We start from the raw sequence: 27,354 nt of genomic DNA on the forward strand, positions 1-27,354 counted from the left end.
TGATTGGTTTCATTTCTTCTTTAAATATTTGAGAGAGGGGCACCGGGGTGGCTCAGTCAGTTAAGCGTCTGCCTTTGGCTAAGGTCATGAGCCCAGGGTCTTGGGATCGAGCCCTTCATCAGGCTCATTGCTCAGTCGGGAGCCTGCTTCTTCTTCTCCCTCTGCCTGGTGCTCCCTCTGCTTGTTCTTTCTCTCTGTCAAATAAATGAATAAAATCCTTAAAAAAGTAAATATTTGATAGAATTCACTAGAAAAGGCAGGTAGTCCTGGGCTTTCCTTTGTCTGGAGACAGTGGTCAATGGTCAGTGTCATTACTTGTTATAGGTGTATTTAGGTTTTACATTTCTCCTTAAGTTAGTTTTGGTGTTTTTTGTGTATCTACCAATTTGTTCCTTTAATCAAGGTGTTTTAGTATGCACGCACTCATAACATTCTCTCAAAATCATGTTTCTTTCTTTTTTTTTTTTAAAAGATTTTATTTATTTATTTGACAGAGAGAGAGAGAGATCACAAGTAGGCAGAGAGGCAGGCAGAGAGAGAGGGGGAAGTAGGCTCCCTGCTGAGCAGAGAGCCTGATGTGGGCCTCAATCCCAGGACCCTGAGACCATGACCTGAACCGAAGGCAGAGGCTTAACCCACTGAGCCATCCAGGCGCCCCAATCATGTTTATTTCTATATGCCTGGTAGCAATGGTCAAACTTCCATTACGCATTTAATAATTTAAGTGTTTTTTGTCTTTGTCACTCTCCCTAAAGGTGTATAAATTTTGTTAGTCTTCTTGAATATCCAACTTTCTCCCTGCCACGATAAATTGTCTGTTCTCTATTTTGTTTATCCCCACTCAAGTCTTTATTATTTCCTTTATTCCAACAGCTTTCATTTTTGTTTGCTTTTCTTTCTTATATTCAAGGTATAATACTAGGTTACTGATTTGAGGATTTTTTTAATGTGGCCATTTGCAGCTATAAATTTCCCTGTGAGTCGTGGTCTTACTGTAACCCATTAAATTTTTGTATTTTCTGTTTTTATTTTCATTTTTTCAAACTGTGTTTTCAAATTTCCTCTGTTATTTCTTTGTCGGTCTGTTAATTATTTGAGTGTGTCCATTTATTTTCACACATTTGGGAAATGGCCACTTTTCCTTTTGTTAAGTTATTCCTAGTTTCATTTTATTACTGCCAAAAACATACATGTATGTCCAATCTTCTTAAATATATTGATGCTTATTTTGTTTTCCAGTATATTCTTATCCCAAAGAATGTTCCATGTATATTTGAAAAGAAGGTGTCTTGTACTCTTGTGTGAAGCGTTCTGATTTTTGTTAGGTCCAGTTGCTTTATAATGTTGGTAAGTCTTCTATTTCCTCATTCATCTTTGTAGTTCTTCCATCCATCATTGAAAGTTAATCTTTAAAGTTTCCAGACGTTATTGTAGAACTTCTTTGATTCTGACAATGCTTGTTTCATATATTTTGAAGTCCTATGTTGGTTGCATGTAAATCTATAATTGTTACATCCTTTAGAATTATTAACCTTTTTATCAATAAATAATATCCTCCTTTGTCTATTGCAATAGTTTAGTATAGACACCCCAGCTCTCCTTTGTTTATAATTATTAGAAAATATCTTTTTATTTTCTTTTCAATTTAAACTGCTTTTTTAATCTAAAATGAGTCTTTCGAAAAATAAGTCTTTTGTAAACAGCATATAGATTTATCACTGTTTTAAAATTTATGTTTTGTTAATTTCAGAAGTATTAATATTGACTAATATAACTATTTGCTTTATTTGTATTACTCCTAACTTTTTAAAAATATTGACTTATTTGAGAGATTATGTGAGGGAAAGAGAGGATGAGAAACCCATGTAGACTCTGCACTGATGTGGAGCCGGATTTGGGTCTCTATGTTCCAACCAAGATCATGACCTAAGCTGAACCCAAGAGTCAGATGATTAACTGACTGAGCCACTCAAGCACTCCATCCCCCAATTTTTTTAAATTGAAGTATAGTTTACATACAGTGTTATATTAGGTTCTGGCGTATAACATATGATTCAGCAATTCTGTACATTACTCAGTATTCATCACAATAATTCTAGTCACCATTTGTCACTTTACAATATTATTACATTATTGACTATATTCCCTCTACTATACTTTATATCTTCATGACTTATTTTTTTTAATTTTTTAATTTTTTATAAACATATAATGTATTATTAGCCCCAGGGGTACAGGTCTGTGAATCGCCAGGTTTACACACTTCACAGCACTCACCATAGCATATACCCTCCCCAATGTCCGTAGCCCCACCTCCCTCTCCCTCCTCCCCCTCCCCCCAACCCTCAGTTTGTTTTGTGAGATTAAGAGTCTTTTATGGTTTGTCTATGACTTATTTTTTAACTGAAAGCTTGTACCTCTTTGTTCTCTTTACCTATTTTTTAATCCATTCCCCCATCTGCCTCCCCTCCAGCAATCACCAGTTTCTTCTCTATACTTAAGAGTCTGTTTTTTGTTTGTTTGTGGATTCGACATATAAGTGAGGTCATATGGTATTTGTCTTTCTCTGTGTAACTTCTTTCACTTAGAATAATACCCTTTCGATCCATCCACGTTGTCACAGTGAGGTATCGCCTCACAGCAGTCAGAATGACTAGTTCAGAAAGAAAAGGAATAACAAGTGCTGGCAAGGGTGTAGAGAAAAGAGAGCCCTTGTGAACTGTTGGTGGGAATGTAAATTGGTACAATTCCTGTGGAAAATAGTATGGAGATTTCTTTAAAAACTAAAAATACTAATACCATTTGATCCAGTAATTCCATTATTTACCTAAAATAATATGAACAGTAATTTGAAAAGGTGTAACAACCCCTATATTTATCACGGCATTATTTACAATAGCTGAGATACAGAAGCAACAAAATTATCCATCAATAGATGAATGGATAAAGAAGAATGAATATACATATATGCACACACATATATATGCACACAATGCAATATTACCCAGCCATGAACAAGAATGAAATTTTGTCATTTGCTACAGAAATAGATGTCATGTTTTTGTTAATCCATTTTGCTCATTTTCCCCTATTTGATTGTTGTAATTGCATTTTATATTTACTGATAAGAAAGGCCTTGCTTCTGCAATTTGCTAATCTTTTTCTGTATTTCTTAGCCCTTATTTTTTTTTTCCAATTCCTTCATTACTGTCTTCTTTTATATTTAGTGGAAACTACCACATAGCTCCTAACAGACAAACTCAATTTGAGAACAAGATCCAGTCTGCTCCAGAATCATAGATTAACTCTCATTGGAAACATTAGCTGTTTCTTTGAGCTAAAGCTGTATGAGGAGAGCAGCGAGGGAAGGCATGTTAAAACATCAAAATGCTCTCCTGTGTTCTAGTCATGTTCTTCTTGATTAGGAATTCAGTTTGTTACTGTGAACATTCGCCTAGTTTTCAGTGTTTCAACAGAGTTGATTTTGAGAATTTGGACAGATTTTTTATTTTTCTTTGTAGTGATGCTTACTTAGAATTCCCTACTCTGACTCTGTCCCTGGACCCTTCTGACTGTGTTTGCAAATTAAGTTTTATTGAAATACTGCCTCATTCATTAGTTGATGCATTGTCTCGGCCACTTTTGCTGTGTAATTGCAAAGTCGAGTAGTTTCTACAGAGAACTAATGGTCAAAAAAGCTTAAATTTTGTTATGTTTTCCCGATGAATTAAAATGCCTGTTTTATCTTATCAAATATGGATTCATGTTCCTGAGGCATTGGTTATTTTTTATCTCCAATACATCTGTAGAGGTGATGTCATTAGTGGTGTTTACAGTGTGTTTTTGCCATATGTTCTGGTTCACTATAAATTGAGTTCAGTATTGTTTTATCAAAGCTTATGCAACTCTTCACAATCCATTTGAAAATTTGGATAATATATAATCTTACTAATATCGGAGTTTTTCTTTTCAAAAATCTATGACAATTTATCTGATTTATTTTCATCTCTTCCTGTAATCTCTTTTCACATTCAAATTGAACAGGTTTGTTTATTCTCATTAATTCCCAGAGTTTTGTTTTATTATTTTGTATTGGTTAATTCATCCTATGTTAAATAACAGTTGTACACTGGCACCACTTTTTATGTCAGAGCATGATAGTGATAATTTTAGTCTCTGACAGATAAAATAGGTGTCATGTTTTGTGGCAAATGTATATATTGTTCATGTATACCTGGCGTACTGGATTCAGGAAGGTTTTTAGTATTTTGTAACTGTCATTTCTTATGATAAAATCTGTCACAAAATATATATATATATATATATATTTTTTTTTTAAATGTTTATTCGACAGAGAGAGATCACAAGTAGACAGAGAGGCAGGCAGAGAGAGAGGAGGAAGCAGGCTCCCCGCTGAGCAGAGAGCCCGATGCGGGGCTTGATCCCAGGACCCTGGGATCATGACCTGAGCCGAAGGCAGAGGCTTTAACCCACTGAGCCACCCAGGCGCCCCACAATATATATTTTTAATAACACATGATTGGACTTGATTTGTTAGATATTTCAGATTTTCATCTTATATCTATTAGAGAAACTTATCAGTCTTTTCATTCTTTCTCTGACAGTGTATATGAGTTATAATAGATTGATAAAAATAATTCTAAGCTTTTTTTTTTTTTTTTCTTTGGTCCTATACTATGAAGCATTTTGAATAAAATAAGTGCCTCTTACTTTTCGGTTTCCAGTCTTTTGTGACTCGGCTCTAAAGAGGTTTTTTAAAGTTGAATTCATTAATTTTATCAATGTGGAAAAGGGAGTGGCAGCAAATATCCTAATTTTACATATCTGCTTTTCTGTTTCACCGTGAAACATGAGAAATAGCTAATGTAACTTATACATTTTTTTGTAACTTATACATTCTTAACGAGTTAAAGAAGTTTCATCCTACTTTCACTTTACTAAAAGTGTTTTTGGGGGCACCTGGGTGGCTCAGTGGTTTAAGCCTCTGCTTTCGGCTCAGGTCATGATCCCAGAGTCCTGAGATCAAGCCCCGCATCGGGCTCTCTGCTCACTGCGAGCCTGCTTCCCTTCCTCTCTCTCTGCCTGCTTCTCTGACTACTTGTGATCTCTGTCTGTCAAGTAAATAAAAAAATAAAAAATAATAAAAATAAAAATAAAAGTGTTTTTGTCAGAAATTGCTGTTTAAACTTTTCAAATAAAAGCTTTTTAGCAATTGTAATAATCGTATGGGTCTTTTTCTTTATGATTTTATTTATTTTTGAGAGAGATAAGAGACAGCATCCGTCAGTGGGGGGTGTTGGGCAGAGAGAGAGAAAGAAGCAGGCTTCCCACTGAGCAGGAAGCCTGATATGGGGCTGGATCCCAGGACCCCAGGATCCTGACCTGAGCTGAAGTCAGATGCTTAACCAACTGAGCCACCCACATGCCCTGTGTTTCTTCATTAAAGTAAAACAGTATACAGAATAAGCTGAAGAATTTCTAATTATGGGGAACCTGGGTGGCTCAGTGGGTTAAGCCTCTGCCTTCAGCTCAGGTCATGGTCTCAGGGTCCTGGGATCAAGCCCTGCATCGGACTCCCTGCTCAGGGGGAGCTTGCTTCCCGCCGCCCCCCCCCCCCCCCCCCCCGCGTGCCTCTCTGCCTACTTGTGATCTCTATCTGTCAAATAAATAAATAAAATCTTTAAAAAAATATTTCTAATTATAACTCACCTGTCATTTCTTGTAATAAAATCTGTTTTGTCATTATATATATGCATATATATACATAATTAACATGTGATTGGACTTGATTTGCAGATATTTGTGATTTTCATCTTACATTTATTAGTGAAGTTTATGAGGGTTTTCACTTTCTCTGACAGTGTGTATCAGTTATAACATATTGATAAAAATAATTCTGAGCTTTCTGTTTTTTTGTCCTATACTATGAAGCATTTTGAATGGAAAAGAAATTAAGGTTGCTTCATCTTTTCCTTTCCTTTTTAAAAAATCATTTTCAATGTGAGTAGCTGTCTACTATAGGTGGAGAAATGAATATGGATATAGTAGGATTACTTGGCAGTTCTATTTCTTAGAATGCAGTGGGATATCTATAGGTCCAGAGGGTGGATTATCAAGCTGAAGAGGTTTATTCACAGGTTTGTTCACATGATGGGATTTGTGCTGCCAGGTTTTAGAGTTGCTTAGGATCTGATACCAGAGGGCCTATGTGCCAAGAGGGAGGGCCTCCCTCCCCTTGACAAGAGGGTTCTTGGCTTTGAAGGAGAAATAATTCAAGAACAAGCTGTTTAGAGAAAGGGACATTAGATTTATTAAGTGTAGAAGAATGGACCTACTTCACAAAGTAGCACTCTCTCCTCCAAGATGGGGAAGGGGACACTGCCCTTTGCCTCCTAACAAAGGGTTTTATAATTTTTTCAAATTAGCTAACCATATAGGAAGAGGCTCACTCTTTAAACACTGGGTGTATCAGTTACATTGGACGGTTATTTTTTCCATTTTCTTTGTGTAGTAAAATTACCCATAGGGACCAATATTTATGAATGTCCAGCTTTTGTGGCTTTTACTATCTGAGTGACTGGGGTCTTGTGGTCTTCCACCTGCCCAATCTTGTGATCTTTTTATGACCTGCTGACTTTGTTAAGGTTTAGCATAAATCCAAAATGACTTTACTTTGGTTTACTTGTCTCCCTATTCTCCCTTCTTTCCTACCTCAGATCTTTAACCCCTTTATTCCTTCCAATTACTTCCTTTTGGAATAGTGTTGTCTACTCATGCCTGTCACACCACTGTATTTTGGAAACATAACTTGTTTTCTTCTTTAGAGGTTAACCTATAAAGAGGAATTTTGTCCCAAAATGTACCATAACCAGAGTATCACTGTTACCTGATTAGATGTTTAGAAAATGAGATTTATGACCTTTTGCGTTCATATTTAGATGAGATTTTGGCCTTAGAATTGGAACTTAATTGTAACTTAAATTGGCCTTAATGTTCGAACAGGCTTAGACATTCAGGGATGTTGTGATGGTATGAGTGTATTTTGCATGTGAGAAACACAAGAATTGCTGGGAGTAGAGGGTAGACTGTTGGGATTGAATTGTGCCCTCCCAAATGATATGTTGAAGTCTTATCTGTTGGTATTTGTGAACATGACTTTATTTGAAAATAGGGTCTTTGTAGATATAATCCAGTTCATATGAAGTCATACTGGTTTAGGGTATGCACTGGTATCTCTATAAGAGAAAGAAGAGGAAGATTTGTACACTGACACAAAGGGCAGGAGACCATGGGGAAAACGGACTCAGACGAGAATTATGCTGTCAGAAACTAAGAAATGCCAAACACTGGTCATAACCACCAGAAGCCAAAACAGGCAAGGAAAAAATAATAAAAGAATGTTCCATAGAACCTCTGGAGGGAAAATGGCCCTGTTGATACATTGATTTCAAGATTTCTGGACTCTAGAATGTGAAAAAATAAATTTCTGTTGTTTTAAGCCACCTGTTTATAGTAATTTTTCTCTCTGTGTTTGTGGTATTTTGTTTTGATAGTCCTAGGAAACTATTATAAAATTATAACCTCTATTTTGTTCAATTTAGGAGAGATTAAATTTTGAGTAATTCTTGGGATTAATACTCTGAAATCTACCCAGAAGTATAAAGAGGTGCCAGAGATATATGAAATTAAGACATTCATAGAGGGCATTCTGAAGTTTTGCCTACACTGCTTAATTTCTTAAGTCTCTATGATTCTATGCAATCTGGTCGCTTTCTTGATTCAGTGCTCTTTTAAAACAGGATTCCTTTCCAAAGCTAAAAACCATTATTCTAGAGACACTGCCATCTTTATGCATGCCCATTATTTGTAAAAACGATAAACTTCTCAGTTCTGAGTCTAGGAAACTCTTTACCCTCTATAGCACTTACCATATTCTCTCTTTCTTTTTTTTTTTAATATTTTATTTATTTGACAGAGAGAAACCACAACTAGGCAGAGAGGCAGGCAGAGAGAGAGGAGGAAGCAGGCTCCCTGTGGAGTAGAGAGCCCGATTCTGCACTGGATCCCAGGACCCTGGGATCATGACCTGAGCCAAAGGCAGAGACTTTAACCTACTGAGCCACCCAGGCGTCCCGCACTTACCATATTCTTTTATCAATCTTCCTCTGTCATGTGTTTTTTTAAGAATATTTACAAGATTTTTCTGTATTTCTTGGAGTTGTTTTTAAGTAACTTCTACTTGTGATACTTCAAACATGTTTGAGATAAGGGAGCTAAGGTCTGAGTAGCTCTTTGGAACTGGAGAACAAAATATCCAGAAAATACACGTTTCTTCTTTCATTTATTTTAACAGCTGTTATTATAAAAAACATAAATTAACATAACAATAATATATTCTTTCATTTTTTAATTTATTTTTAAAATTTAAAAGAACTCCGCCTCCCACAGAATTTCATTCCACTGTAGTTGAATAAAATAGGGTGAATGATTTTTGCTTGTGAGAGTATCTGTATGCATTACCTTTCCATTACCCTTAGAATGAAGTCTGAAATCCTAAACATTGTGTGGTGGTTTATTTTACATGTCAAACTGACTGGCCATGGGGTGCACAGATTAAACATTAGTTCTGGATGTGTCTGTGAGGGTGTTTCCTGATTAGATTAGCATCATAATCAGTGGATTTAGATTTAGTGAAAGAGTTTGTTCTCACTGTGGTTGGGTCTCATCCAATCCATTTAGAGCCTGACTAGAATGAAAGACAGACAAAGGAAAATTGGCCCTTTTTAAGTGCCTGCTTGCCTGCCTACTTCAGGGGGACAGCTCATCTCATCTGTGGTTCTCAGACTGAGATTTAAATTATCTCTTGGTTCTCAGGCTCAGATTCAGACTGAATTATACCACCAGGTTTCCTAGATCTCCTACTTGCAGATGAGAGATCATAGGACATTCCAACCTATATAGTTGCATGGGCCAATTCTTCATAGTAAGTCTTCGTCCGTTTCTCTCTGTCTATATTCTACTGGTTTCATTTTTCTGGAAAATTTACCAATATACCTTGTTTATTTATTTTTAAAGATTTTATTTATTTATTTGACAGAGAGAGATCACAAGTAGACAGAGAGGCAGGCAGAGAGAGAGAGGGAAGCAGGCTCGCTGCTGAGCATAGAGCCCGATGCGGGACTCGATCCCAGGACCCTGAGATCATGACCTGAGCCGAAGGCAGCGGCTTAACCCGCTGAGCCACCCAGGCGCCCCTACCTTGTTTATTATTATCTCAACTATCCAAATATTAACTCTCCAGTCTCATTTCTTGTTGCAATCACTCTGGAATTATTTTACTTATTACAGTATAAGTGTCTTTTTTTTTTTTTAACTAAATACACAGTGTTTCTATTTACTTGTACGTTAAGCTTGCTGATTCTCCTCCTTTGGGGGTTATTCATAATGTACCATCTCAGTAATTTCTACTTTCTCAGTAATTTCCACTTTACTGCTCTTGGTTGGAGAAATTCTTACCTCATTTTTAGACTAGGATATATTCCTTGTATATTTTATTTCTTCTAACATAATAGTTTATCACACATTGTTATAACATTTTATTTTTTCTTTGTTCTAGATGTATATACTTATTGCTTTATAAAATCAATACACTTCATTTTTATAAAGATTATATTTATTTGACAGAGAAAGACACAGTGAGAGACAGAACACAGACAGGGGACTGGGAGAGGGAAAAGTAGGCTTCCTGCTGAGCAGGGAGCCTGATATGGGCCTGAATCCCAGGACCCTGGGATCATAACCTGAGCTGAAGGCAGGCACTTACTGACTGAGACACCCAGGTGCCCCTGCACTTTAGTTTTTGAGCAGTTTTAGGTTATAGAGAAATTGAATGGAAAGTATAAAGTTCTTATATACCACTTGCAAATCCTTCCCCTCTTTCTGCCCCCCATTTTCCCTATTATTAATATCCTGTTTTTGTGTGATATATATGTTATAGTTGATGAGTAGTTATTGATGTATCATTATTAACTAAAGTCCTAATATTAAATTAAAGTTACTCATTGTGTTGTACATTCTGTGAGTTTTGATAAATGTGTGATGCTACATATCTACCAGTTCATGATCACACAGAATAGGATTTTTTTTCTTTTTCGTTTGTTTTTACTATGGGAAAAGCAGTTCATATGAGATAAATTCTTTTAACAAATTTCTTAAATGTACAATATGGAACTGTCAACCATAGGCACAATATTTTATAGATTTCTAAGACTTATTTGTCTTACATAACTGAAGGAAGTGTGGAACTTCCTGTGGAACACCAACTCTCAATTTACTCCTGCCCCCAGCTACTAATAACAAACATCCTACTCTTGTTTTCTATGAGTTTGACTATTATAGATAGCTTATATAAGTGAATTCGTGCATTATTTTTCCTTCTATAACTGGCTTATTTAATTTAGCAAGATACCCTTTACAGATATCCTTGTCATTGCATATGACAGGATTTCCTTCCTTTTTAAGGACAAATAATACTCCACATATTTTTAGAATGTATATGCCACATTATCTTTACCCATTGATTGCTCAATAGATATTTAAGTTCTTTACGTATTTTGATCCTGTGAATAATGGTACAGTGAAAGTGGAATTGTATGTATCTGAATTCTTGGCTTCAGTTCTTTCGAAATCATGACAAATCATGAAGTTTTCCTCTATGTTTTCTTCTATCAGTTTTATAATTTCAGGTCTTATATATAAATGTATTTCATTTTTAATTGGTTTTTGTGTATAGTATAAAATAAGGATCCAATTTCTTTCTTTTCCATATGGATATCCCATTTCCTTAACCCCATTTTTTGGAGAAACCATCCTTTTCTCATTGTTTATTCTTGGTACCCTTGTGAATGATCAGTTGTCCATAAGTGCATGGGTTTATTTCTGGTCTCTTTATTATGTTACATTGGTCTATATGTCTGTCTTCATGCCAGTATGTTTCTGTTTCAGTAAGTATAGCTTTGTAATGTATTCTGAAATCAGGAATTATGATGCTTTCATGTTTGCTTTCTTTCTCAAGATTGCTTTGGATATTTGGGGTCATTTGTGGTTTCTTCTGAATTTTAGAATTTTTTTTTTAATTTCCTTAAAAGAAATATCATGGGTATTATGATATGGATTGCTTTTAATCTGTAGAGCATTCTGGGTATCATTTTTAGAGTATTAATAACTTCCAATCCATGAATACCCTATGGCTTTTCATTTGTGTCTTCTTTATTTTCATTAAATGATTTAATACTTCCCAATGTACAAGTTTTTCTATTTTCTTGATTAAGTTTATTCATAAGTATTTTATTCCTTTTGAAACTACTATAAATGGGATTATTTTCTTAATTTCTCTTTCAGCTCGTTCATTGTTAGTTTATAGAACTACAGGTGATATTTATTTCATCCTACTTTCTGAATTTGATTTTTAGTTCTTTTTGAAATCTTTAGGGTTTCTGTGTATAAAATCATGTATGTCATCAGCAAATACAGATAATTTTATTTCTTCTTTTCCTATTTGGATATATTTTATTTCTTTTCCTTTTTTAATTGCCCTGACTAGAACATACAGCATTTTCTTGAGCAGAAGTGGCAAGAGTAAGCATCCTTCCAGATCTTAGAGGAGAATTTTTCAGTTTTCCTTCACTGATATAATGTTAGCTGTAAACTTTTTATACATGGCTTTATTATGTTCTGTGTTCTGTCCATACTTGTTGCTGAACCTGGACTGGATCCTGGCAGAAGAACCAAGCGGCACTCGGAGACTTTGGAGGATCGGAGGTTTATTTAACACCTGCGGGCTCAGATGAGGTTATTCTCCAAAGGTCCAAGCACAAGCAGGGAGAGGGATTTATACCCTTCTCCTTCCATATACTTGGTACTTGCAGTGCACGTGGGAAACGGGGTAGGAAAGAACCTGGAAGGGCCTTGAGACGGGGACTGGAATTCCCTTGGCTTGGTCAGGCATCGTAGAGTACAGTTTTTCCCTATCATTCCCCACTTTGATGCCCCTTTAAACACTAGTTTAGAGGGCATCATTATCATCTATTACCATGGCCCTGCAAGGCTAGTATTTGGGCAGTGGCTTGCCTGGTAATAATGTTTTCTATGAACTTAGCAATCCATCTTAAGATTCCTAAGGCTGCCCAATAACAATACCAAGTTTCTGGGAGAAAGTCCAGTCAGAAGGGGGAGCAATGTAAAGTCCAACTCCTGAGGTGTGAGTGTTGGTGTCATGTCGACAATAGCCAGGGACCATGGTGAACAGATGTTCATCAGTCCGTGGGGTCTCATTGAAGGTGGAGCCAGAGGCAGGTCCGTAGGATCTGGTTGGGCTTTCCACTGTGTGATTCATCCAACTGGTGAGGGCCTTCTCTACTCTAGAGTGGTGGACCCATTCAGTGACTAAGACCCTAAGACCCTGAGGGCGGTAGGGGTGGTTCGAACAACAGTATGGGGCCCTGTCCGCCACGGTTTGAGGGGGTCCTTTCTAAAGCTTCTCAGAAGATGTGCCTTCAAGTTTTTCCTGGGGCTTAGGACACCTCTAAGTTTCCAATCTGTTCAAGGTCTCCTCTAAGCCTACTTACCATGAGGGGTGGCCTGCCATAGAGCCTTTGAGGTGAATTATAGCTGTGGCAATCTTTTAAATCCAGTTGGCTAGAATAAACAATATCAATGACCTCCAACAGTTATGCTCTACAGAAGTATGACGTTCAGGTCCAGGCATAACGGTACCTGGATTTTAAAGTCTGATAGGTTTAGGTTTATTTCAGGCATCTCTATCTGTGTAGCCTGGTATTTAATAAGTTGGCTTCAGTGGCCTTTGGTTTCTAAAACAAATCTGCACCTGATGCGAAGTTATTACAGTCAGGGACTGTCCCATAGTGAGCTTCGAGGCTCCTTTTATGAGGAGGGCTGTTCTATGCTTAGCTAAAGCCTTTGTTTGTAATTGTATCTCAATAGACGTGGCTTCTAGGATAAATATGACTAAGGGATGAAACCATTAAGAAGCCCTTTTCTTGAGTGGTTCAGCCTTAACAATATCCTAATTACAAAGGATCACTGGCAAGTGGGAGAAAACTTGTCAAGAGATAAGGGGAGTCACACATGCATCATTCAACCCAATCATAAAGAAAGTGGGGTCATCTATTACCTCCACGAGTCCATAGTTAATCCTATAGGATGCGGTATGCTTTTGGCTTTTAGGCAATTTCATTATCCTAGCCCCACAGAATTGGTAAAGGTGATAGTTAAGTTATACAATTGTTGGGAATCAATACCATTTTCCAGTTGTTTAAATAATTATGTGCCATGGGGTTCTGTTATTATCCTCACAGAATAATCAACAGAAGATTGTCCATATATGAGTTACTGTGGTAATTTCTCTTAAGTTTACCTCTAGTTGTCTAGCTTAGGTAAACAACAAATGTTTAAAGACAATCAAATCTAGAACTTAACATCCACAAAGGTGTATTCCTGAAACACAATTTTTCTCTCTAAATAACCCTCATTTCCAGAGATAGCCAAATTAGGACTAATTTATTTGAAAAACAAGTCCAGTTTAAACAGATTTGGCCTAATTATTTACATAAGATCAGCAAGGATAGTGAATGATCATAAAGATCTTTTAGAATCTGCTTTGCCGGAACTTCTTATAAGGAATCTCTAGGTTGAACTTTTTTTTTTTTTTCGAAGATTTTATTTATTTATTTGACAGAGAGAGAGATCACAAGTAAGCAGAGAGACCAGCAGAGAGAGAGGAAGGGAAGCAGGCTCCCCGCTGAGCAGAAAGCCCGACAACGACAACGAAGGGTCCCAGGACCCTGGGATCATGACCTGAGCTGAAGACAGAGGCTTTAACCCACTGAGCCACCAAGGCGCCCCAACCCATGTTTTTTCCACTGTTACATTACCCCAAGTTCACCCAGGCGCCCCTGGGTTGAACTTTTAGTAGCCTTTCCTGGCCAGAAGCCAAGCCAGGTACTTGCCATCAGACATACCTGCAATACCTGTCTATTTGGGCGAATTCCTCTTCCGGAGAATCTCAAAGTATCCTGAGGTTCCTGCACCTGCCAGGAAGAGACTTTCTTTACTCACCTGGTGAGGCTGCTTGAAACTCTGTAAGCAAGGTACCAGGCCAGCAGTTCCAAGGGCCTTTATGGTTCCAGGTTTCATAAAGTCAACCTTAGTTCCTTAAAGCTGTCTGAGTCTATGTCAGGTCTATATACTTGAGTCTATGCATGTCTTTCTCAAATACAACATTCCAGTCAAAGCCTTGGTAAAATAACCAATGTTTCGAATGGTGTCCTGTTACAAGAAGAACAGATTCTTATTGAACTTATGCAAATGTCTAATTGCCATGGAAGAATACTTACTGAGACCGTTGGAGTTTCAGAGGGTTCAGATAGAAGAGTTGAATGCTTTGATTTGTTTACAAATGAATATTTTTACATTTCTGTAAGTCACAGATAAGTAAAAATTCTCTTAGGCTGAAAGATCAAACATTAGAGAACGAGCAATGTCTAAAATAAGTGACATAACATATTTATTCCCATGTTACTAATTCTGGTTTAGTTTGAATGCAGCTTTAGTTCTGGAAATTCTTGCTCATTTCAGTTCTGATCTTAAAGATACTGAATACCTGTGATGTCCTGAGAGTCCTTTTTATGAATCTTCTTTAAGGACAATGTGAAACCCATTTTACAAGAGAATTAAAACAATTATAAATGACAAAAACTCAGAATAGATATGGTTAAAGAGCTGATGAGATGAGAGTTTACAATTTAGCTGGCAAGGAAATCAGGTTATTTCTGTGACACATAACACTTCAATAATTAAATATCAAGTGTTGACCTTATCAAAACATTAAAACTTTAGGAAATGTATAGAACCTCTAGAATTGTTATAGCATTTACCCAAATGTAATCCAAAGTTTATCATTTGTTTAGCAGTACTTCCTGAGTAATTTAGCATATCAAGGAAAGGCCTAGTTATTTAAAGAGATTTCATTTACAATTTAAATCTTGTCAACATTTGCTAAAATCTTAGAAAGTTTTAAAGCACATGCCTAAATATAATAGGGATGTTAAACACCTGATATAGGCAAAATGTTGGTTTTTCTGGACAGGCAAAGAGGAAACAACTGTTTACGTTTTCTTCTTAATAGCAGATCAATTAACCTAAGGAAATTTTGTCTTTTTTAATTTTTTTTTATTTTTTATTTTTTTTTGGAAATTTTGTCTTTTTAAACAGAGAGAAAAACAGCTTTTTATACCAGTGTCTTTTTAAGATTTATTTTTTTTATTTATTTGACAGAGAGAGATCACAAGTAGATAGAGAGGCAGGCAGAGAGAGAGGAGGAAGCAGGCTCCCTGCTGAGCAGAGAGCCCGATGCAGGACTGGATCCCAGGACTCCGAGATCATGACCTGAGCCGAAGGCAGCAGCTTAACCCACTGAGCCACCCAGGTGCCCCAATACCAGTGTCTTTTTAAAAATTCATTTCAATCTTAGCCCGTCGTGACCACACTTAAAATTCTTTTTCTGAAGATTTCCCTTCACAAAGCTTCTACAACTTCCCTTTGCATTTAGGTTTTGTCCCAAGCCATTTCTTTCCAAACAACCATCTCATTTAGGACAAAATTACCTTCTTTTCCTTTAACAAAATGCATTCCCATTCCTTATATCTTTCTTACATAACTTCTACTTTCCCACATAGAGTTGTTTCCCTTATTTCCATCAGTCATAGTTACAGTTAGCAGAGTTTTGTACTCTTAGAAACACCTTAACATCTAGTGATGGCTGAGTATTAATCATTTGTGAACCGTTACAACAAAATTCTTTAGATGGCAAATTTATGAATCAGTTAAGCACAAACCATGGTTACCAACGTATTTAAATATCCTTAGTTTCTTTGCAGTAGGAAATCAAAGGCACAAACCTATGTCCAGTAATCAATGCTTTAGCATTTTATTCTATTTGGAAAAGACCTAGATGTCCACAACTGAAGTCCATTTGTCATAACGAAAACTTTAAAATTTCAGGTTACCAAAGACTTTGAAAGCTATATTAACAATTACCCATGAAAACTTTGAGCTAGTTAACCATCAGTTTGGTTATCACATTACTAACAAATTTCAACAGAGATAACGAGCTTATTTGACCTTCAGTAAACCTTGATAGAATAAAAGTTTCACATTTACCACTGATAACTTAAAAGACACATCTGTCTGAACTAAACCAACAAACTTAGTTTAAATGCTGAAATATGTTCCACCAGGATCTCTCCCATGATCAACTTTGACCTGAGACACGTGGGGAAATCTGGAGTGGGTGGTGTTAGGTCCTGTGGGTGCTCTTCTTGCTCCTTGACAGTGGTGCCTGGGGTACTAAGGATGGTCTAGAAGCCAGTAATGCAGGCTGCACCCAAGGTGGTGAAGGGGGATGGGGAGGAAGAAGAGACCAAATGCTGCCAGAGGGCAGAGAAGGGGTTCCCGGTTCAGATGACCATCAGCTCCAGAGGAGGAGGTGCCATGTTTTCCTGCCAACAAAGGCGGGGATAGACAATCCATACTGGACCAGAGAAGACAGGGAATTTTCCCAAAACAAAGGAGGTTTGAGAGCTGCTTGGGAATATTTCTTAAAGTCACCATCCTGAAGGATGCCTGGGATCCTGACCTGAGCGGAAGGCAGGTGCTTTAACCCATTGAGCCACCCAGGTGCCTCTCCCATTTTCTCTTAAAGGTAAATATGAGAGCTCCTGTTATTTTACATTCTGTTTCTGTCTGGATCAAGTTTCCTGTGAGCTATCAGAGCTGCTAAATTGGGTATCTCCCCACACATGCCACTTACAAGAAGCAGGAGCACTGTCTTCCTGCAGCTCAGCTTTAGACCCCAGGTCAGAGAGGAGGACTGTAGTCCCCACACTTTCTGACGGGGTTCATCCTTGTCCAGAGCTCATCCGCATTGCTGCTCCTGATGCCCCCCGGCCAGGCCCTCCCTGATCGGCTTTGCTCCCTTGCAGAATTTGAGCTCTTTTACTTGGGTTACAAATGTCCTACTTTGGTCCTTCCTATTAGCACAGAATCGGACCCATGAGGGGTGGGTCCAAGTTTGGGCTATCTGAAGCCAAGAATCAATATATGGTAATTGGTCAGGGTGTCTGGGAGTCCCAACTATAATTTTGTAAATGACCTGGACAGTGGGTAGGTCTTAGGGCCCCTCAGAGGGCCGGTTGACCCCAAAGGTGGCCCATTCCAATTCACGTCATGTACCTAATTTTCCAAATGTTTTGATCCCATAGTCTCCTGAGAGACTTGGCCACCCTGTGTGTTCCCTTCCTGTATCATTGGCATGAAGACAAACGATAGGTGGGTGTCCCTCCAAAGGAGAGACCAGTCAGATGGCCCCCTGTCCGCCATCCCAGCAGAAACCTGGTGCCTCTTAGCCTTAGTGAGTCCGTATGAACCCCAGACTGGAACCCCGAAGGGGCTTGACTTCGACCCTGTGAGGTCACCATGGAAGCAAGTTAAGGCCACTCGGACTTCATAGGCTTCTGGGGACCCTAAGGGTGCTCACCCATGGAGCCACAGAATCAGTCCACCCGACAAGCCAGGGCAAACTGAACATTCACTCACACATGCACACCAAAGTTATTACAGTTCCTCCCCTCCAGGAGGCCCTGACCTGTGGAATTCCTTCTGGAAATTCCTTCTTGTCCCCCCTTATGGGGTGTTCCTGATGTGAAGGACCTCCCCCCCCCGGGAGTCCCTACCTGTGAGACCTCTAAAAGGTCTCTGGGAGGTGATAAGTCTCCCCATCCACTCTCGGGGTGGGCTTGACTGGGTCCTGGGGCCCCAGGTCTTACTGGAATTTGGTGTCAGGACCAGGTCTTCACCTGCCAAGTGTCCTTTGAGTCTGGGTGGGAACAGCGGGGCAGGCTGGCCTGAGGCTACCAGGCGGGAGACTGCTGAAAATCAGGCAGGGCGCGCCTTCTCCCTTGTGATCCCTCCTTCTGTTACTGCCCTGCCATTGCCCCAAACAGGTGGCAAAAATGGGCCAGTGCGGTTGGGTTTCCCGGTCAGGGAACCAAATGTTGCAGAACTTGGACTGGATTCTGGCAGAAGAACCAAGCGGCACTTGGAGACTTTGGAGGACTGGAGGTTTATTTAACACCTGCAGGCTCAGACGAGGTTGTTCTCCAAAGGTCTGAGCCCTGAGCACAAGCAGGGAGGGGGATTTATGCCCTTCTACTTTCGCATACTTGGTACTTTTGGTGCAGGTGGGAAACGGGGTAGGAAAGAAGAACCTGGAAGGGCTTTGAGATGGGGACTGGAATTTCCTTGCTGGTTTGCTCAGCCATCTTAGTGTACAGTTTTTCCCTATCATACTTAATTTGAGATTTCCTTATCATGTAGAGTCTTGAGTTAGCAAATGCTTTTTTTTTTTTTTTAGGTATTATTTAACATTATGTGAATTTTTTCCCCCTTTATTCTATTAAATTTGTGTATCACATAAATCTGTATATGTTGTACCATGCTTGCATTCCAGGATATATCCGATTTGGCCATGGTGTTTGATCCTTTTAGGTGCTATTCAGTTTGCTTTGCTGGTATTATGTTGAGGATTTGCATCTAAGTTCATCACTAAGTATTGGACTTTGTTCTCTTGTAACGCAGTGAAATTCCTCAAGATGGTAATTTTTAAATCTTTGGCAACTCCTAGATCTCCATTTCTTTAGAACAGTTACTGGAGATCTGTTTCATTCTTTTTTATGCTCATGTTTTTCTTTTTCTTCATGTTTTCATAGTTTTCTATGGTGATTGCACACTTGAAGAAAGGGCCACCTTTCCCAGTCTTTCTGGGCTAGATATGACTCTGAAAGATTTTCACCAATCAGCCTGGTTTGAGATTTTGTGCAGCCTGGTAGAGATTGTGTGCTTTTGTTCCTATCTGCTCTCTGTCCAAAATTTTATGTTATTTTTTCATTCAACAGCAGCAGCAGCATAATCTCTTGGTCCCTTTGTTTTCTGACTATGGCATAATGTATTACTCCTGTGGTGTCCATCATTTTTTTGTATGAAGCTGGCCCTTGAACAGCATATTAAATCCCAGGGATTTCAGATGCAAGGTCTACTCTTCTCTCCTCCTCTTTAGTAAAGGAGAAGTAGCTTAAGTTATGTAATTTTTCCAGCTTATAGAGCCTTGCTGGCTGCATTGAATCTTCTGCTGCTTTTTCTCTGTTCCTATATGCCAGAAGCATCTGGGCCAGGCTGATTTTTTTTTTCATTGGTGGTGTAGTGGGCAGGGGTCTGTTGAGGTGTCTAGGAATCAGCTCCTTAAAGAAACACGTTGAAAGTCTGGAGTTATTAGAGACATACTCTACTCTTTCTTCCCTCTAGTGTGAGGAGCCTCAGTTCTGTGCCTTCTCCAAATTTTTTCAGACTGGGCTGGGCTACAGGAAGGCATTTACCCCTTTTCCTTTGTTCCTAGCAGCCCTAGGAGTTTAAACTATATTTTAGAATTTTATATTTATTGGGCTAATTAAGTTTACTTAATTATATTTATATTATTTATATTATATTATTATATATATAATATATTATTATATTATTATATATAATATATTATTATATTATTATATATATAATATATTATTATATTATTATATATATAATATATTATTATATTATTATATATAATATATATAATATATATAATTATATTACTATATATAATATATTATATTATATATTAATTATATATATATTTATATATTAAATATATATAATTATATTTATTGGGCTAATTAAGTTTACTCTTTTTTGTTTTTTGTTTCATTTTGGGTTTTTTTAGCTGTTAGTATCACAGAGTAGTAACACTAAAAGTAAGTTTTCTCTAGTGTCATTGTTTTTGTCTCCCTTGTTTCACAGGAGCCCTACTGATTTTGGAAAGAAATATTCTATTAGGTCTTTTAATAAGCCTATGCCATTTGGCTGTGACCTTCATAAATGCTTCTCAAGATGTTTGCCCCCATAACGTGGCACAAGAAGGCTAGAAGAGCCTAGTTTTAGGTATTTCCCTTTTCCTAGGCAGTCTCTGGTAAAATAATTTCTTTCGGGGGTGGGCCTTCTTTGGAACAACAGAATGTCCTGGGCACATTTCAGAATGACTACTTTTTGCTTCCCCTTGCTGGAATTACAAATAAATTTTTCTTTGATATTCAACTGCGAGAGCCTGGTAGGTAGGGCTCCTGGAGATAAAATGCACAAAATTATCCCACATCCTCCCTAAGACTGGGTTCCTTTGGTGTTTTTAACTCTTAAGCTTGTCTATAATGAGCCTCTCATAATGTTTCATTCATAGTTTAGGTTTTCCTACATTTGTTCTGGTTCCCATGACATTTTCTGCCTTTCCATTCTACTGTGCTAAATTGTGTGTATATACTGCTGTATGTTTTACTAAATTTTATGGACAAATGTTTGATCTGTGACTTCAGTTCTTGGTTGGATCTAAGAAGATTTGTTGTTTTTTTTTCAGAGTATTTAACTTTTTTCTTATTGTTAGAATGGTAGTTATGATTTTTATGCTTCCTACATGCTAACCAGAAACATTCAGAAACTGTCTCACCTGATTATTATATGAGCAAACTCATGACATCAAGGATGAAAACTACCAAATGGTAAAGTCTTTTTTTTCACTCTCCTAAATATATCCTAAATATATCTTAAATAAATCCTAAATTAATTCCCAGTGCTCATTCCAGAACTAAGTGAATGAGCTTTGTTGTAAACTTTAAAACCATTTTTGTTACATATAAATTTATGTAGCTGTAGAAATGGGAGACAGACATTGTCATTTATTGTTTTATTTAGCCTTACTATTTTATTTATATATTTCTGTTTAAAAATTTACCTCAGTTCAAATAAGAGTGGAATATTCACTTTCATTCAGATTACTTGGCCTTCCCCATATTAAAATACAACTTTCTTGAGTGTCACATGGTATTGTATTTTTTGCTTGTGTCATTAAATATAATTTATAAAACTTATGAGCAAAATTATTTGTTATATATATTTTTATATTTCTACTCATTCTGTTTTTCTTTTTTCCTGATGCTTCTTTTTTTAAAATCATTTCTTTTCTGTTTAAAAAACTTTTTTTAGCCTTCTATGTAACTACGGATCTACTAAATAGAGAGTAGAATGGGGGCTATCAGGGTTTTGAGGGTAGAGACGATGGGAAGATGCTGGTTAAGGGGTACAAGGTTCAGTCATAGGATGAATAAGCCCTGGGGATGTAATGTATAACATTGTGACTATAATTAATAATGCTGTTTTGTATAGTTAAAATTTGCTAAAAATATCAGTCATTAAGCTTTCTGAACACACACATAAAATGATAACTATGTGAGGTGATAGGTGTCTTAATTAACCTGATTAAGTAATAATTTCACCAAGTATATGTATATCAAATCATCATTTGTGTACTTTACTTATTTTTTTTTTAAGATTTTGTTTGTTTATTTGACAGAGAGAGATCGCAAGTAGGCAGAGAGGCAGGCAGAGATGAGCAGAGAGCCCAATGCAGGACTTGATCCCCAGACCCTGAGATCATGATCTGAATCCAAGGCAGAAGCTTAACCCCCTGAGCTACCCAGATGCCCCCATTTTGTGTACTTTAAATATATGCAATCTTATTGTTCAATTATACTTCAGTAAAACTGACAATAAAAAATAATAAATCTGCTAGTGACAAATTATTTTGTTTTCCTTCATGTGAGAGTGTTTTTGTATTCTCTTTGTTCCTAAACGTATTTGACAATTCCTTTCATTCAGCACTTGAAATAGTCCTCATGGTCTCAAATGAGAAATGTGCTGCTGTTTGAATTGGTGGTCTTTTAAACTAGATAATGTGTTGATTCTCTCTGTTGCTTTCAAAATGTTTTCCTTGATTTTTGTTTTCAGAATACTAATTATGGTAGATGGATGGACATATCTTACCTGATTTTTACTCAGTTTTATGAATCTGCACATTTGTGTCTTCCATCAAGTTTGGGAAGTTTTCCGCTGTTATTTATTCAAATGTTCCTTTAGCCTCACTCTATTTCTCCTCTCCTGACATTCTATTAGTTTATTTATTTATTTATTTATTTATTTATATTTTTTAGAGAGGGAGGAGGGGCGGAGGGAGAGGGAAAGCAGGTTCCATGCTCAATGTAGAGTCCAATGTGGAGCCCAATGCAGAGCTCAAACTCTTAACACTGAGATTCTGACCTGAACAAAAATGAAGAGTCAGATGCTTAACCAACTGAGCCACCTAGGTACCCTGTCCTTCTGGTATTTTAATGATACACATTTTGTTCCATGGGTCATTGAAGCTCTGTTTTTTTTTTTTTTTTAACACATTTTCTATTGTTTAGATTGTGTGAATTGTTATTACTCTGTCTTCAGTTTCACTGATTTTATCAGTTTTTATCCCCGTTCTATTGTTGAGCCTATTCAGTGAGTTTTATTATCTCTGTTATTTGACCTGACCACTCTTTTTTATAGTTAACTTGTCTTCCCAGAAACCAAAAAATACAGGTAGAATTTTCAATTTGTAAAGTTTTATCTATTCTTTTCTGTTCATTATACTTTCTATTTATTTTTCTTTGCTTGTTATATTGACTAGGACCATCACTTAAAATGCTTGATAATAGCAGTTATAGTATCTTTAATATATTCATGACCTTAATAAAGGTCCTCTCCAAAATTTTGTAAGAAATATGATCTTTTCTTTTGTACTTACCTGTCATGGACTTAAGGATGTATTCCTTTATGTATAGTTTCCTTGACATTTTTATAATGATAGTGCATTGATTTTCATTAAGTACTTTTTCATATCACTGAGATGTTAATATTTTTCCTCCCAGTCTACTAAAGGAAAGAACTGCAGAGATAGATTATCAATTTTTTGTGACATCCCAAGATACATCTGACTTGCTTTGACTATGTTACTATTTTAGAATCTTCCTGAATTTAATTCATTAATATTTTATTTAGGATTTTTGCTTTTATTATTATACATGAGTTTTACTAATTATTATATGTAGTACAGTCTTATCTAGTTTTAGTATCAAGATTGTGCTAACCACCTAAAAGGAAATTACATTCTATATTTTTTTCCAAAGTTCTGGAACTACTGTGCCTAAGATGACAGTTATATATGTTCCTTGAGTTTTATGTTTGAATACCCCATAGAAACACATTAAATGATAGTAAAAAGTCTGCTGTCAAAGATTTATTCTTTTTATAGCTGGTTGGCTATTCAGATTTTCTGTTTATAATTTTGGAAAATTCTGTATACTTTTATATTTCTAAATTATTGTTCTCTCTATGTGGGCACATATATTTGCATAAATTTGTACATAGTCTTCTTGTGGTATAGTAGTCATCTGATAATTTTTACCTTTGGTCTTTGAATTGTCAAAATTTGTATTTTTTCAGTTTTATTGAGAAATAATTGATAAACATCATTGAGTTTAAGGTGTGCCCCATGATGGTTTGATTTACATATATTGTGAAATGATTATGTGTGATAGGTTCAGCTAACACCCATCTTCTCATAAAAATACAATAAAGAGAAAAGAAGAAATAACAATAATGGAAAAAATTTTCCTTATGACAAGAAGTTTTAGGTTAGTCTTTTTTTTTTTTTAAAGATTTTGTCTATTTATTTGAGGCATTGAGAGAGAGAACACGAGCAGGGTGAACAGCAGGCAGCGGGAGAGGGAAAGAGGCAGACTCCCTACTAAGCTGGGAGTCTGACGCAGGACTCAATCCCAGGACCCTGGCATCATGGCCTGAGCTGAAAGATGCCTTAATTAACTAAACCACCCAGGCACCCCTAAGGTTTAGTCTTATAACAACTTTCCTATATACCATACAGCAGTTCTAGGGACAGCCACAATATTGTACATTACATCCCAGTATTTACCCATCTTTTAACAGCATGTTTGAACCTTTTGATGACCTTCTTGTTGTTCACCCTCCCCATACCCTCCATCTCTGGTTACCGCAAGACTAATCACTTTTTACATGGGTTCGTGGTTATTGTGTGTGTGTGTGTATGTGTTGTTTTTTAAGGTCCCACATATAAGTGAAATCATATAGTATCTGTCTTTCCCATTCTGACTATTTCACTTAGCATAGTGCCTCCAGTGTCTATCCATGTTGTGGCAAATGGTAGGATTTCCCTTTTTTTTTTTTTTTTTGAGAGTCAATAATATTCCATTGCATACATTTACTACAACTTCTTAATGCATTCATGCTTTCATAGACACTGAGGTCATTTCCATGTCTTAGCTGTTGTAAATAATGCTGCTATGAACATGTAGTTTTATGGATATTTTCTTCTGCTGTTTAAAAAGTTTCTCATATTTTCCTTTTACATTTATCCTTTCATTCAGTTTTATTTGTTTTCATTTTACAGTTCTCTATTTTTATATTTTATATTTAATTAATGTAATTATTTTTCATTTACCTTAGTCACATACTTTACCTTCTCAGTATAATGTTGACTACATTTCAGAGGTAGCGTTTTTATTATTATTTATTTTAAATATATTTTTAACGATTTCTTCTTCAATTTTTCCGTAAGGAAAGATGTATTTGAAATGTCTTTTTTGTTAATTTCTAAGTTGTGTGGAATTTAGGAATGACATTTTTATTTTTTTAAAGATTTTATTTATTTATTTGAGAAAGAGAGAGAGCAGGAGTGTGAGGAGTGGGGTAGAGGGAGAAGGAGCCTCCCTGCTAAGTTGGGTGCCTGATATGGGGATCATCCCAGGACCCTAAGATGAAGATCTAAGCAAAAGTCAGATGCTTACCTGAGTCACCCAGGCACCCCTAGGAATGACCTTTAAAAAAATGATTTCTAAATTTGTTGAATTGTGGTATGTGAACATGGTTGGTATAATGTGTTTATTTATTTATTTATTTTTTAATAACCTCTTTTTTTTTAAAGATTTTATTTATCCACTTGACACAGAGAGAGAGATCATAAGTAGGCAGAGAGAGAGAAGGAAGCAGGCTCCCTGCTGAGCAGAGAGCCTGATGCAGGGCTCGATCCCAGGACCCTGGGATCATGACCTGAGACGAAGGCAGAGGCTTTAACCCACTGAGCCACCCAGGTGCCCCAATGTGTTTATTTTTAATTAAGAAATCCTCTGTGAACTTTTGCAAACATTCTAAATATGTCTCTACCCTACCTCCAAATATAGATTCTATTTTCTTTCTGATTTTCTGGTTAGTTTGGTTGTTGTCATCCTTTATAAACCTCCTTATTTAATTTATCTGGTTTATTGGTTTTTGAGAAAGATCTCAGATTTCTTACTATTACTGCGTATTTTTCATATTTTTCTTTGATAATATTTTCTTTAAGAAAAATATGTTAACTATGTGAATAAATGTTCATGACTTTTATATATCTTATATATTTATATATTTTAGTTGGTTTTCCTTTACTAATATATATCTTACTTTGTCCCACTTAATTATTTTCTTTTTTTTTTTTTTTTTTTTTTTTTTTTTTTTTTTTTTTTTTCCACTTAATTATTTTCTTAGTAATATGTATTTTGTTTACAACTGCTTTTATTTAAACATTTACCTGATATAAATATTTTATTCATTTATTTCCCACCATTTTTGCTGTTTTATTTAGGTGTCAGTCTTATGAACAGTCATTCTTGAGCTTTTAAAAAATCCAATTTGAGGATCTCTGTCTTATCTTAGATCATTTTAGGTAATTAAAATTTATGTGAATAATGATATAGTTGGCTTTATTCCTGCCAGCTTATTTTGTGCTTTCTCTTTCATTATTACATACTATTCTGTATTTATGTTTGATGGTCAAATTCACGTATACCTTTTTTTTTTTTCTTTGCTTTCCTATTTAGAAATAGGAAATTTCCTTTTTAGAAATAAAATCCATCACTCTAAGTATTTAGGAGTAATCTACAAATTAACATATACTCTTAATGAGCATCTACAAAAGAGCATTAGTCTTCTGTATTTCCTCTCTCTTCCTTTCAGTGTTCTTGTTTATTTGTATCACTTACCCCTTTCAATCTGCAATTTTAGATCTTTCTTCACTTTAAATTTTAAATATTATTTCGTTTATATATTTCAAGTCTCTTCTTTGGGGACACAGTTATTTGTGAATTTGTTATTAACTATCAACCTCTCTTATCATTTTACTCTTATATTTTGCCTTTTTGTTCTGTGCAATCTGAGAAAGCTGTTTTAGGTACTCTGCAGATGACTCATTTATGTTGTAATAATTATATCTGTTTGTAATGTTATTTTGCAACATGTTATAGTAGTCTTTTCCCTCTGTCCCTTTTCCATTATACTCCGTATCTCATTTATTGCAATCTTTTATTTCATCAGCACAGCTTTCCTCTCTATGGAGTTCCTGTTTATTTCCTTCCCTGAGCAGAATGCAGTTGCTGGTTAACATTTCCTGTTTTAGCAACCATTTTAACAATTTTTTTTCTCTTTAGTATTTCTTTTTTCTTTACATTATTTTGAAAAAATCTTTTAATGGCCTACCTGTTAATTTGTTCTTTTGCACACTTAAATGTAGCCTGAGATGTGTCCTGAAGTCTGGTGTGGGTAGGTTCTCAGATTTCTTTATGAGTTTCCAGGATACTTGTAAGAACTTTGCTCACATCGTTAATTTTAAAATGATTTAAATTTATTTTACCAATCTGGTGTTTCCGTAACTCTAGTGTAGGGGTAAGATGCTAAGGTAGTGAGAGGAGCCCTGGTACCATAAGTTCATTTTTTAATGAATTTTATTTCACAAATCAACTTTCCTCATCTAGTTTTCTCTTTAACCTGACTTCCACTTCAACTACATTATAATTAATTGTCCATGTGATTCCTGGTGCTGCTGCCAACAATGTCAGAGAAAACCCTAATAAATTAAGAAATAGTTTGAAGACTTACATAAATGAATAGTGATACTTTGTGGATTTGAAAACTCACTGTTGCGGAGATGTTAACTATCCCAAAACTGATTCACAGAGTCAAATTAGTTAGTCAAAATCCCAGGAGGATCTTTGTTTCAAAATTGAACACCTATTCTATGGAATTAATACGGAAAAGCAAAGATACTAGAATAACTGAAACCGTTCAGAATAATACTTGATCCCAAGAATTTTTATAAAGCTAAAACCATCAAAACAATGTAATATTGGCAATGAGATAGATGGAAATCAAGGGAACAGAATAGAGAGATCAGAAATAGACCCT

This window comes from Meles meles, chromosome X, assembly GCF_922984935.1.
Source record: "Meles meles chromosome X, mMelMel3.1 paternal haplotype, whole genome shotgun sequence".
Classification (NCBI taxonomy): Eukaryota; Metazoa; Chordata; class Mammalia; order Carnivora; family Mustelidae; genus Meles; species Meles meles.